Consider the following 15,019-nt stretch of genomic DNA (forward strand, 5'->3'; position numbering starts at 1 on the left):
GGATTCACTTAGCTTGTATTGTGTCTCTCAGCTCGCCCCCCCCCCCGCAAACCGTCCCCCCTCTGGCCCCTCCCCCTGTTTAGGTGGCACTGCCCCCCCCCCCCCCCCCCACACACACACTTCCTCCTTCTCCTTTACCTCCACCCCTTCTTAATGTGACTCCCTGGTGTGTGTGTGTGTGTGTGTGTGTGTGTGTGTGTGTGTGTGTGTGTGTGTGTGTGTGTGTGTGTGTGTGTGTGTGTGTGTGTGTGTGTGTGTGTGTGTGTGTGTGTGTGTGTGTGTGAACACTCCTGTCGGTATTTGGATGAACGTGTGTGTGTGTGCGAGCATTGGTTAGAATGCGTCTGTCTGTGTGTGTGTGCAAGTGTCTTTTGTGCTTCCACCGGTTTGTGTGTGTGTGTGTCTGTGCACATATTTGAGTGAGTGTGCATATTTGAGTTTGTGTGTGTGTGTGTGTGTACCATGTGTACCTGCACCTGTGCTCCTCTAAGCCCAGACATCCCCGAGATAAGAGTCCCATGCAGATCCAGCGAGAGCGACATAGAGGACTAGAGAGATTAGCTTATCGCGCCGCTGTAATTGAGACGCTACTCGATGCGTGCTACACATGCTTCGGATGCTATTCATCTCTAAATAATTAATGGCTTATTAGCCCTCTCCGGCAACCCGCTGCGTGGAGTGGGGGAGTTTTTTTTCTATTATGCTGCAGCTGTGGCTTTAGTTATTCTGCCAGATATTATCATCATCGGATATACAGACGAATATATACGCCTTCCCGATGACAGACGGTAGAAAGACAAAACAAAAATGTAACGAATGCTGGTTAGAGAGAAGAATGTGTTGTTTGTGTCTGCTGAAATGTGGGAATGATAATGGGGACAGTAATGTTAAAGGCGAACCCTGCAATTATTTTTGAGATGGAGGGTTGTTGTTCTTGTGGTGGCAGCCTTCACAACCGCTGTGGACTGGACAGAGTGGGAGAGAGAGGGGAGAGGGAGAGACGGGCTTGGTAGAGAGGGCTAAACCAGAGTGGGATGTATTAAAGTGGAGTGAAAGACAGGGAGAGTGCTTAACCCACTGAACTTTGATACAAAAAGGTTATTGAGGAGAAAGGAAAGAAAGAGTGAATGGAAGTTAGGGAGAGCCTGTCTGACCCAGAGCCTGTCTGCTGTAACCAAGACAGATGCCCCCCCCCCTCCCCCCCGCACCGCCCGGCTCTGTGTTGGACCGTGGGACCCCTGCAGCCCAACTCAGTTCAAAGTTAGATATTGGAACTCACCCAAGAGGGTCTTGGATGTCTTTGATTAAGAGAGTTCTAGGTGTTCAGCCCTCATGTCTGCCTGTGTGAATTGCGTTGTGTGTTAAGTAATGAAAACGGTTTGTTCCATGCTTTTTATATCACTCTGCAATATTCCACTCAATCGAAAGACCCGATACATTCACAGAAAATCGGATCTGTTTTCTCACAGACGAATCCAATCCGATACAAAATGGGTTATTTCCTCCATCACAGCTGCTCCCAGGGTTAGCCCAGATGAAAAATGCTGACTCTCCCTGCTTTCTGCTCTCTTTTTCGTTCCCCCTGCCGAGAATAGGGAAGTGGAGTACTATTTCAGTGTCCCGGGCCAAATTGCTTGCGGAATGATTTTGTCTTCCAAGAACCAACTGGCCGGTCAAGAACACAATGTTGAGGTTATGAGACTCTGCTATCGCTCTGTTTATTGGTCGACGCGGGTGGTAATGCTTGTTTATCCCAGTCCGTCTCTACTGTCAGGATTGTTTACCATCCGTTTGAATGAAAAGTAAGACAGAAATTAGGGGAGTAAAAGCCTTTTTTGTGGAAACACGCCAGCATCGTTTTGTCAGCAAAGTCTTCATGTAATTCCTTAACGTTCATATTGTAAAATCTGTGTTCATAGAATGGAACAGTGTTTTAAAGTGCAAAGACAAGTACCAATCGATGTCATTGGATTAAAGTCGATCCTAGATTACATTTCATAATATTCATAGCCATACTATGAAATGGAACAGTTTCTGAATCCATGTACATATGATGAAATGTTCCCTTTACGGTCCCGTGATTGTGTCTTGTTCTGTCATGAATCATAATGGAACTATAGGCCGCCTGCACACCATCACACGTTGATCGGTTTTGACGATGCATACATACATTTCAATTCACTGCAGTTTCATTTAAAGCCATTTAACCCCAAAAATCTTTATTCAGCTACCATGGAAAAGAAATAGATCGCTTTTATTGTACCCTACTGTGCCATTCGGCCAATCTATCGCTAGACCCAAGCTATCTACGGCGTACCAGATGGGTCAAAAAGGAGAGCTGGCACACTTGCATGTTGCAACAGGCGACTCTGAGCAAACAGAGAGACCATGGCCACACAAACACAGCCTATTGACACAGGAGGGTAAAAGCTGTCAGGGGTAATTCTCCCAGAGACCCTTCCCTCGCTCTCGACCGGTCCCCCTCTCCGTGGACTGTTTGATCGCTTTGATTTGTTCAAACAGAATAGTGCTCTCTCTGTTTCCCTCTGTGGCTTTTGGAGCTCCACAGGTGGCGTATCTCTGTATACTTTTCATTTATTTTTAATGGGTTGTACTATCTCCCTGGACACACACACACTTTACCAACGCACGCACGCACACGTGGTCTCAGCCCTCCACACACATGCACACAGTCACCCCTACGCATGCACATGCACCCACACCCACCCTTCATCACACACAGTCACACGCACATGCACACACACTCACGAACACACACACACACACACACACACACACACACACACACACACACACACCCCTTCACATACAGACAAATCCACGCACGCACGCGCACACACACACACACACACACACACACACACACACACACACACACACACACACACACACACACACACACACACACACACACACACACACACACACCCCTTCACATACAGACAAATCCTCACACACACACATGCATATGAAAACACCAACACACCTAGGGCTCTTAACAGCTGTTTAGTGGAGTCTCCCAAAGTCGTACCGGAGGTCAGAGATCTAAAGGAAGAAGAAGCGTCTTTCACTTTCTTACACAGTACCTAGTTACCTTCAGGATCGTTCCACGGGCTACTGGTAAAGATTGCGATTATGCTTTGTGATACCTGCAAAACAAAAAGAAAATTTGACGGAAATGATGAACGTGAGAGAACTGAAAGTATCCCTGGGCTTCTTCTATTTGAACCTCCTCTAGGCCGGTACAGTACTAACATGATCAGAGTGATGCTGGATGATAACAGTATAGTATTCTTTCAGAAGAAAAGGTCTGAGGGGTGGTGTGGGTGAAGCTGTTAGAGAGGCTGTGGAGGGACATGAGACAGACAGGTTGTGTAACGCAGGACAAGAAGGCCGGAGGTGGAACATGAAAGGGCTGGCAGCTCAGTGGGGCTTCCCTGAAGACAGATGGTTTTACACTAAGCTACATGCCGGTAATGACTTATGATGGATCAAAGTTAGAGTACAAGGTCCGGTGTAAGTCGTGTGTTTTTATTACAGCCTACCCGCCCTAATGAAAGTGGTTGTGTGCCTAGTTAACTGCAGACATACTCTGTTAATATAACGACGTGGATGAAGGTAGTAGGCACACAGCACACACACAGACACACACATGCACACACACACACACACACACACATGCACACACACACCTCTCGGTTATTATTCCCTGCAGACCCACTGCAGGCTGGCTCTCTCACTGCCACTCTTCCAGGGCTCTTTTGGATCCTATAGGGGTTTGTTTTTCCTGGATTCAACGTGAAGTGTGTCTCAAGAGGACAGCGTAGCTCCTGTTTAATTGGGCTACAATGTGCAATGTATGAAGACGCGACAGATTATCATTGAGCATAAGAAACCAAAAGATACGCAAAAAATGCCCCAAGGAAAACCACGGGACTGCGTGTTCTAATGACATTAAAGGCAGAGCTGTTGTTTTTTTTAGAATGGCCGTTGAAGACTTCCTCACCAGTGGAAAGACTTATGTTGACAGAGATAGCGTGAGTAAAGCTGGTGCAGCATCTCTGCTAGTTTATGTGCGGTAATACCTCACAGATCATTGGTTTAACGCGGCTCTCCATTACTTCCGCTGCAAAAACCAGGAAGGCAAGAACCTCCTCTGGGCTTCCATAAAGTTATTTTATAACTTAATATCTAACGCTTTGGCATGTTTTACAAATGTCTAGAAGAAGCCGTTTTGAAAAAGCCAGAGTCATCTCTCCCATCTATCCTAATAATGATAGGAGAATAAAGTCCACAATTGTATTCAAATGAGCTTGTGTGAGTGTCAGGGCTTTAGGGTGTTTGTATGAGTTTTGTATTTTTATTATTTCATGAAGAAGTGTTGGATTGCTCTGAGGAATTGAACGGCAACGGGGGAAAAAGTCCTTATGAATAAATGATTTGTTGAGAGTTTCTCTTCTGGACCTGAGTGAACATGCAAAAATATATTTAAATCCCGACAAACACAATCCCTGTTGTGTATAACGCTGCGCTCTACAGTTTGTACAAAAATGTCTAACTCGCTCTGGACCTCAACTCTGAGCCCTCCTACGTGACATTATTTAATGAGTTATTATTACTGCATTTAGTGTGTAATGACCACTGTTCTAATGACAGGAAACATAACACAGGTCTCTTTTACAAGAACAAGAGCAATCATAAAGCATGGCATGCTGGGTAATGCGAGAGCAGGACACATTACAATCAAGTGGAGGAGAGACGGCTTGACGTCAGGAGTTTATTTTTCCGATTCTCTTTTTCGTTTTAGAACATATGGAGGAACTTTGAGACCTGTTCTTGGTAGCCGTGTGTGTGTGTGTGTGTGTGTGTGTGTGTGTGTGTGTGTGTGTGTGTGTGTGTGTGTGTGTGTGTGTGTGTGTGTGTGTGTGTGTGTGTGTGTGTGTGTGTGTGTGTGTGTGTGACATAAAACCAGTTCTGTAGCCCACTATGACACAGTCCGTGTGGGTTGTTCTGAAGCTGTTGTCTCTTTTATTGCCGCTGTTATCGCACTCCAGATAAAACCCGTCGGTCCCTCCCCTTCACAGCGGGCTTCAGGACCCCCTCTCGCTGCCATAAAGAGCCACCATCCAGGACTCTGCCGGCCGTTAAACCCACAACCCGCCCCCTCTGCGTCGGGTCGGCCCACAACGCTCGGCTGGGTCTGTGTTCGGTGTCCAAATGTCACCGAGCAGGGGATAGGATGGCAAAGGAACGGTCCACAGCAGCCATCTTCTCCAGTGTCGGGTTTGAGACACTATCAAGGCCAACGTTCAGTTAAACCATCCGTTCAGATCGACAGGTCCTACCTTTCTCCTCTGGGCTTTACGAAGTTGATCTTATTTTATCTTGACATGAATAGAGTTGGAAAGAATTGGACCAAGGAGGACAAAGCAAGGGAAGAGGACAAAAGATAGGTTAAGGACAATAGGAGATTGGAAGAGAGAAATTAAAGTAATTGAAACATCTGCTCGGGCCAGACCTGGACACTCTATAATATTGCTTTCGCGTTCCCCTCCAACTACTCTTCCTAATACTTGTGACACCCCTCCAACACCCCCTCTCTCCGCTCAGGTACAGTTTAGCTTATGTAGCATGTAGCATCCTAAGAGATTGAACTCGGGGGGGAAAAAAACAATGCATTGTCATCGTGTTCGTGACCGTGGAAGCTAAGGAGGCTAAGTAGCTGAGACACGAAGGTCAGGCTCCAGATGGAAGGAGACGGCAAAAAAAACACGTTCTCGGGATAAAGGAGATGAAATAAATAAACACACACACGCTCTGTTTGAGCCTCAGATATCATCCATATGACCGGTTCATTGGGGTCAGCGAGTCTACGCCCAACATCCCGGGCTGTGAAAGCCGCAGGTTAAATCCCTGCAATGGGCTGCCTGCATTGCGGTAATACCTAGGCGTCTGGCCTATAGCCTTTGGTTTGTGTTGGTGTGTCTAGCTGTGGGGGCCCCCGGGGCCCTTTTCCCAAGGGGCAAACGCCAGGAGAAAAATACATTAAGCTAATGTCTGTTCTCTGCTTCTCGTCTCGGCTGCGGTGTGTTCCTGTCGGGGAGCAAAATGGCAGTAAACAAATCACCTCTCATTCGGCTAATGTAAAGACTGAAACACCAGGTAGGCATATTTACAAAAGGGTAAATCAATTGTGTTGTCGAGTGTGTGAGGTTATTGTTGTCCGTGGGAGGCGGGGGGCTGCAAAGAGGGAGGGGTTGGTCGATACAGGTCGACACTTTGCAAATGGCTGCATATCTTGTCGTTTGTTTGCATTTTCTTAGATGCAGGAATAGCTGGGGAAATACATGAGGTTCTGAAGCACAAAAATAAGAAACATTTTGAAGTGGGAATGGATACAAATCTTACATTTTGGTAATACATCTCAGCGCACTGTAACACGTGATTCATAGTAAAACGTACACTGAGAAAGACACGTGAAAACTCTTGTCTTTCTCTGGAAAACTGGAAGTTAATTAATTTACCTTCAGAATACCCCCAAACCTTTAGTAATATATTCATTAGTTTAATTTGACCTTTGTAAGTACACACATGTCAATTATCTCCATTTTGTCCATCAAGGTGACATATTCAAGTCAAGGGACCCAGGGCAACACTTTCAGTACACAACTCTAGAACTGCGCAACCCACACATTCCTTTGTTCCCTCCCCTTGCATTATTTATCAGACAATATCAATGTCATGTCATCGCCGTGCCCTCTGGCATCACCGCCATGTAGCCCATCGGCCTCATGGGAAACGGAGTCCGAGCATTTGACGGTAGTTACGGTTCAACCGAGAAAGCGCCGGTTGACCTTCCAAACACGACTTTTGGCAACGGAGGAGGGGTTTTTATTGAATTGGGAAGGACATGAGAAGGAAAGGGCTAATGTCGTTGGGGAGGCTTTGAAGAGATTTCCGAGGGTTCGGTGTCTGCGGCGGACAGCTGGCTCACCGCAGGACCCTGGCGTTCCGACTCTGTTCTGGCGGAGTGGCGGGGATCGCTCGGTGTCTGCTCGGGTTATGGTTACATGCCTCAGCTCCAGCGTGTCTCCGTCCTCTGGAGGTGGGGCCGTTTCCCTTTGGGATCAGGTTTCTGATCGGGAATCCAGACCCAATTGTGGTTGATGATTTCCTAGTTTATTTGCTGCATGCAGGCCATGCCGCCAGATAGGCGCTTAATACATACATCGGACACACACACACACACACACACAGACACACACACACACTCACACACTGTCACTATGGGATCCTAACCCATTGACACCCAACCTCCAAATAGGATGAGGAGGGTAGATCAGCTCTGAGCGAGGTCAACAGATCACATGTAGATGAGTATGTATTATATTCTAAATCCCTTTACCATATGCCCTGGGTGTATAGGGTTAGACAGAGTTTATCTGTGTACAGCAATTGTCAAGTCATTTATGTATCTGTGCGTTGGTGTGGTATATATATACAACCCTAACCCTAACCCTTACCCTTACCCTAACCCTGTGTAAAGATGCAAGATCCCAACAGACAGACACACAGTCGCATCACATCTTCCAGATCTAACAGCAGGGACAGGCAATACAGACCCACAGAGAGTAAGACAGTCAGACAGATTATACCCGACAAGACAGGCAGACCGGACACACGCCCACACACATGCAAACACACTGAGACGGACATAATCCATCCCCCCCCCCCCCCCCCAGCTCTGAGGGGCTGAACCAGAGGTGTGAGATGTTCCTCCATGTTGTTTTTGTTGTGGTTGTTGTTGTTATCATCAGGTGGCATCCGGTTGAAAACGCCTTGATGGGCCTACGGCAATAGGATCCAGTGGGTGGAGTGGATTTATGAGGTGTGTGTCTGTGTGTGTGTGTGTGTGTGTCTCTCTCTCCCCCTCTCTCAGTCAAGCGTAACAAGGGGAGATGAGGGTGAGGCGAGGTGTGTGTGTGTGTGTGTGTGTGTGTGTGTGTGTGTGTGTGTGTGTGTGTGTGTGTGTGTGTGTGTGTGTGTGTGTGTGTGTGTGTGTGTGTGTGTGTGTGTGTGTGTGTCTGATCCTTAGATTTAAGAATATCTGCAGACATGGATGCAGGCGAGATGGAGGGAGGATATGGGTATGGAACCCATAACTATAATTCATTCACACACACACGCACACGCACACGCACTCACTAAAAATAGTGTGTAAATAAATAATGCAAGCAACATGATGTCTATCTCAGCTCACCAAGGGAGGCTTTTTAACCAGGGCTGGGTTTTCCTGTGGTGGCGTGACTGCCGATCGTCTTGGCCATGTTCAGACGTGTGGACCCCCCTGGTCTCTCTAAACGCTATAGTCCACACCACGGACAAGACAGACCGAGAGCTCAGGGCTATTTTTAGCCGTGCAATAAAACTCTTATCTTTACAAACCACCTCCAGCCAGCCGCTTCCTAAAAGGGGGCATCACAGTTTATGATGGTGTGGGAGAGGTGGAGGAGTGTGAGTGGAGCTGTCTCCCCCCTCCCGGTAAACTGACATCTTAATGGAGCGGCCCGGTTTGGAACATCCTCCGGTGGGCGACCGTGTGACGGGCGGGTGTGTGGAACACGACTCTTACAACGGGAGGCTTTCTGCTCGTCCCGTTGCTGTCAAGTCATCCCCAGTCTTCGCTGTACGGTATAAAGGGTTGGCTCATGCTTGGGTTATGTTCTCTGGACTGCTCTGTTGGGAACGCTTATTTACTTAGTTGTATTTGTTGGATTGAGGAAGAGAAAATTATTTTTTATTTTATTGAGTAATTTCTTGCCAGTTAGCATAGCTGTTTGTGGGCCTGAGATGTTATATGCTTTGGCAATGTAAGTTATTTTGTTGTTCATCGTGCCAATAAAGCATTTTGATTCAAAATAATGGAAAAAAAACAACAGGTCATGAACCAACTGACATGTCATGAACCAACTGTCATGGCATCGCCATGACAACAAACGTAGTAGAATGCTCCTGGTCTCCACCCCGTTCTCCCGGCGGTCCGACGTGATGTCATGCTTACGGAGCAGCACGGAGGACATACTCGTCAGAGGAACATAACACGCGTACAAAAAAACCAAATCAAGCATAACTCAATAGGACATCCACAGCGGCGGCGGTATAGAAAGTGAAGCCAGAGAGTGGTCTATTTTTAATCATACGTTTGGATAATTCATTCAGAGGGCTAATGGCCCCGAAGTTTAGGTTTCCAAGGCCACATTGAAACCACCCCCTGTTCCATTTTTCCACTCCTAAAACATAGCTGTAGCACCTGTTTCATAACGTCGCATTTTAGAAATGTGTAAAGGTGCCAACTCTTCTTTTATTGAAGCTGACAGAATAACGCGGTCCCCCTGGTCGCCCGACTAAAAACGTTGTGCATTAGGAGTTGTGTCGGTATTAATTCCCTCCCAGCTTGTAAACGTAGTAGCGTGCGATGTGCTTAACAGGCCCGCTGTTAGTCAGACGCTCGGCTGACAGCTATCTGCGTTCATTACGCTGAGCTGCTTTAATCCCCCTTTTCACTTCTTTTACGGTCTCGGCGTCGCCTCTCATTTGTTTTGAATTGCGGCTGCAGCATTTGTATTACCCGCTTAGAATACATTGTACTATTATCTTCACGCAGGAAGTGTGTTCGATCGTTTGTATGGCCGTAAGACTATGTGTAAGAGTAGGACTGTTTGTTTATTCATTTTACCTTTGGGTGTTTGTGTGAGAACGCTTACTACGCTTACTAACGCTTATGTGTGTGTCTTTATACTGGAGTGGATGTGTACATACATACGCATGTGTGCGTGAGAGTGCCTATGTGTGCATAGGAGAGCAATTTCTCTATGTATGGATGACTACTGCATGCCATAGGGTACTAGGCCTATGGAAAACACCCCATCCATTGTATGTGTCCGTGCAGTACCAGCGGTGCCACCGAAACTGCTCTACTCAGAACATAATGCGGTCCAGTGTTCCAGAAACCAACCAGGGAGTGTCCCCTCCCAGCATACATCTCTTATTCTCCTCATAATTCTCTTATCTTCGCTTTTGTGAAATTGTCCTCCTACTCCTCCTTCTGTCCCTCCTTCTCCTTCTTCTTTGGTTCCTTCTCTCTTCCTCTTCCTCCTCCTGTTCTTGTTTCTCGTCCTCCATCTACTCCTGTTCCCCCGCCTCTTCCTTCTCCTATTCCTCTTCCTCCTGCTGTTCCTGTTCCTCTTCCGTCTACTCCTCTTCCTCCTCATCTTCCCTCTACTCCTGTTCCTCCTCCTGCGTGAGTGTGTGTGTGTGTGTGTGTGTGTTGTGTGTGTGTGTGTGTGTGTCTGTGTGTCTGTGTGTCTGTGTGTCAGAGATCAGAGCAGTATAATGAAGCTCTGTCTGCTCCAGCTGAGACACTGGTTTGCCTGTCGTCTGACGCTACAATGCAATGTGTCATCCTGAGCACATCTTTCCTGTATTTCTTTAAATTCTCTCTCTCTCTCTACTCTTCCCTCTCTCTTTGTCTTTCCCTGCATGTGGGAGAGGGAGGGAGCCACTAGAGAGAGAGTGAGGGAGGTGTAGTCTCCTATAAAGGAGAATCCTACAGATCGTCCAGAGGCTTTGGAAGAAGTTCAGACTTCCTTCAAAGCCAAAACCGCTCCTCTTCCTCCTCCCTGTGTCTGTACAACAACAACACGCTGCCTCAAACACTCTGACGCTGCTGTCTTTCATTGTGAGCATGTGTTTGCTATTGTAGAGTAAGGCCCGTCTAATACTGATTAAACAGGCCGCTACACACACTGTCGAAATACGCAATATGTCGTGTCCAGATTATGTTTGGCAGAGAACGAATGCATTACCAAATGTATACAGCCTTCGTTTTTCAAAATGTTCTCTTGCCTTGAGTTTGATTTAGTTTGACTTATCTCAACTGTCTGATTTGGTAGCACTCAGGGGAGGGCCTTCTCGTTTTAGGGATGGGGCAGCTGCCACCGTAGCCCCCCTGTTGTTGACACACCCCTCGGGCAAGGCCTGTTAGCTCTTTTACCCCCCCCCTGCCACGCAACAATCACTGTAACCCAAACCATGACGGCATGTCGCTCTCTCTTCAGAGGCCTTCAGACCAGGCTGTCCTTACCTCGCACGCCCGCCATTCCACTCTTATTCAGAGCCTTTCAACACTTTAGGAGTCTGCCCTCATTGCGCCAAAAAACAGGGTTTGTTTTTCATTAGCTAACTGAGGCTCTTGGCAGGGGCCGCACGCGCTCCAGGGCAGCGCACACACGCCTCTTGACCTGGATGGGTCGCCGCTATGTCTGTCTGGAGCCAGCTGAGTAACCCAGATCCATCGGGACAGACCCCCTCCCGGGATCCGGACCCCCCCCCCCTTCAGGATTCTGTCAGTTCCTGGAGGGACTCGTTGTGTATTTTTGCTAATCTTATTTCAAATGTGTATCTCTTTCAAGCCGTATTGCTGTCCTCTATTTCTGTCACAATACTTCATCTGGGTTTAATCAATTTAAAGTGCGTCTTACGTTTGTTACGGTATGATATGTGACACGGGTGTGATACATGATATCCCGCAGGATCTGTCTAACATGCGTAGTGATGCCTGGTCATGCCGTCTCGGAAGCCATTTCCTCCTGCATGGGTTCCATCCCAAAGCGGACGCATTACATCAACAGGAATGCCATCGACCGTGCATAACGTGGTTATTATACATTAAAATGCGCTTGATGTGCGTCATGCGATTGCACTATCGCAGCGCCATCGATTTCCTGTGTGGAGCGGATCACGACGGACATCCATAGAGTCCGGCACTGGGCAGTATAATGCACACCGTATACGGTATGCAGGGCAGGCTGAGTCCCAGTGGAGATGGATTGAGCTTGCCTGTGTGGCGGTGACAGCGAAGGGCCAAGCACGCTCCATTATATCCCTGATATTAGCGCCTGCCTGCAGGCTGACAGTGGAGATGTTGTCCTATGGGATTCGACCCAACACAGGAGTGGCTTTTTATAAAAGGTTCATCCACAGGGAGACGCAAAAAACGAGTGTTATTTTGTACTACTACTAATAATATAATAATCAGTGAATACATCAAGAAAGACGAAGATAAGCCGAAGATAATCACATCCTGACTTCAAGGGGGATATTGTTTTTAACAAAAAGCGCCATTTAGAAGTAAACTGTAATAAGCGACAGCAGAGTTGGATTTCTTTGTTACTTTAATCATGTGTTTGGCTCCGTCCACAAAAACGAATCCTCAACTGCACTACGACTGGACTGTTGCCAAGCAACACGTACACATTTTCCTGCACACCAGCTTGCTACTCTGTGTAGGTGTTCACGTCACCGCAAGCGTGCTACCTTGAATCCTGTACATTTATCTGTGGTTTTTCCGTTCATCGTGCAACCAGTGGATATAAGTGTCTGTCGCAGGGTCGCGCTGGTGGCGTGGGACTCGATGGGTTCATACCTTGCGGCCGTTGCTGTTAGTGGAACCATCTGTAACACAGAGGGGTGCATGCATAGTTAAAAGTCCCGGCGCTGTTACACTCTACTATAGCACTCAGGGAATGGCTCTTGTCCAAACAAATCACTTGGTCGGAACACACTGTTGTAAAACACATCATAATAAAATGAATAATGCATACAGAAAATCATCTTAAATTATAAAGTACGTCTCGTTCTAAATTGCGGCGCTCGCTCAATGACTAAATGGTGAAGCTAAGAAAACAAGGAGAAACTCAATAAGATGGTCTGTATTTACTGCTGTATACATTACATGTTTGTTGTCTGCTTCTATTATAGTTTTCCACTCCCTTGTCCCAGAACTAGCCGTGCAGAGGAGTCGGTGGGCGAGGGGGTTTGAGCATCTGAAGGGGTGCGCTTGTTTTCTTAGTCAAGTTGATTATTCCTGGCGAGTCTCCAGACCTTTGATAAACATGGATAGTGTATGATATCTATGTATCATAGTTAATATGGTGCTCTGGGGCCAAGCGTCTTGCAGGTTTCTATAGCATGTCTCTGTCTCTGTGTTTCTGTGTCTCCCTGTCTCTCTTTCGGTCTCTCTCTCTGTCCGTCCGTCCGTCTGTCTGTTTGTCTGTCTCTTTCTCGTCTCACGACCAAGCCCTGCAGAGTGACAGTCTTTAAGCTGCAATACTTCCCCAAGGTGTTTGTGTGTGTGGATTATGTGCACACGCACACACGCACACACAAACCCAAACACAAACATGCTGGTGACCGGAGATAAAATAAACCCTGGGATCAGTTCTTGGATCAACATCCTGTTTAGTAAGCGTCCTCCAAACTGTCGGAAATGTGGAACTCTTACCACTTTAACTCAGTCTCGGCCAATGTCTCTCATTCTCTCTCTCTCCTCCCACCCATACCTCACTCAAGTCACTTTGTCTCTCTCCCTGTCCCTCTTTCTGTTTCTCACTCTCTCCCTCCATCCTACCACTTTCTCTCTCCCGCCCTCTGTCTCTCCATTACTCTCTATCGTTCCCACCATCACTCTCTCTCCATCAATCTATGTCTTTATCACTCCCACCACATCCCTCTCTGTCTTTATCAGTAGTCCCGCCATATGGCGCTCGCACTCTCTGGCTTCTTTGGCATGGAAAATCGGTTCCCTTATATTGCCAAAGCAAAACAGTAACACAGACATATATGACAAGTAATGGTACAAAACACAATACACTGATGCTAGACAATAAGGCTGTGATAACACAACGACAATAACAGTAATAGTGCATGAAACATGCAGTTGAGCAGTTACAAGGTGTTTTGCTGCGTATTGTTGAAAGGCGTCTCCTCGGTTCTCCCTGAGGTTGTGACAGGAGACGACATATCTCGCTGCCATCAGGCAGCATTTTGTCTTTTCCCGAAAGTATACACTTCATTTTTTTCACTGTCAGATTGTTATTCGAAATGTGGGCATTGTCGGATTCGTTTCCGAAATAAAATGGTTCCTTGTTTATTTTGTGAGTTGGACACTGCAGCTGGACGCGTGCTGAGGGTTCCTGTAGTTTGTGTTGACAGTGTGCGCCCGGCCGGTCCTCCCTGGGCAGCCTGGTGTGTCTGTGATGCCCAGTCTCCAGGGCCAGGCTGGCTCTTCCTGAGTGGGGGATCTGACACGCTGCTCCTGTCCTCTGCTGGGGTGTGTTGACGGCTAAGGGCCAGGTGACGGTCTATTTTGGGTTGTGTTTATGTGGTGTCTTTGCAATGTGTAGTGCACCTTTCTTTTTGTTAGCTGATAATTAGTTTAGGCCTGTCTGTCTGTCTGATGACCTGGGGCTCTGTATGGCCGGTTAGTGAACTGAGCCTCAGGACCAGCTGGGGGCTTTTTCTCTGGTATTTTGTGTGTCCTGGTGTTTTGGGGCTTTGTGGTGGAGGGTTTGCGGGTCGCTTGATTTTAGGCGGTTGTTTTATTTGATAGTTCTTTCTCTTCCTCTGACGTTAGGCAGATCTACTCCTTTGGTCATACTCTTAGGGCAGAACGAAGCTTGGGCCAAACCATTAGTCAAGGAGGACTTCCCCACCGCAGGGGCACTTTTGAGTCTCATGCGGTTGTTCCACTTAGAGGAATCCAGGGTGTAGACGAACACCTTTGATGGTTCAAAGATGGTTCAAAGTGTTTGTCAAGTCAGGTTCAGAATACGTAAGATTAGATTCCCTGTGGTATTTCCCCACCATGCTCTTGACATTGTATTTCTGAGTCTGACCATCCTCTACCGATTGTCATAGGTGGTTGGTCCAAAGTACCGCCACCTCTCTCTCACTCTCTTGCTCTCCAACTCTCTCGCACACTCACTCACTCACTCTCATAGCCCCCCTCTTTCAATTATTGTCTTTTCTTGTTCCATTCATCGTCTCTCATTCATTATCTCATTTACTCAACTCTAAACGTCGTCCTAGCAACAAGGTACCATACTACGGAATCACAGGCTAGAATGTTACGACCTCTGTCATTGGCTGAACACCTTCC

The 15,019-nt window shown here is 47.2% G+C and overlaps 1 protein-coding gene across 1 annotated transcript in view; it reads left to right on the plus strand.

Moving 5' to 3' along the window:
- The window catches only part of vav2 (vav 2 guanine nucleotide exchange factor), a 184,192-nt gene that overhangs the window by 89,583 nt on the left and 79,590 nt on the right, over positions 1-15,019 (plus strand). The window lies entirely within an intron of this gene.

This window comes from Gadus chalcogrammus, chromosome 19 (assembly GCF_026213295.1).
Source record: "Gadus chalcogrammus isolate NIFS_2021 chromosome 19, NIFS_Gcha_1.0, whole genome shotgun sequence".
Classification (NCBI taxonomy): domain Eukaryota; kingdom Metazoa; phylum Chordata; class Actinopteri; order Gadiformes; family Gadidae; genus Gadus; species Gadus chalcogrammus.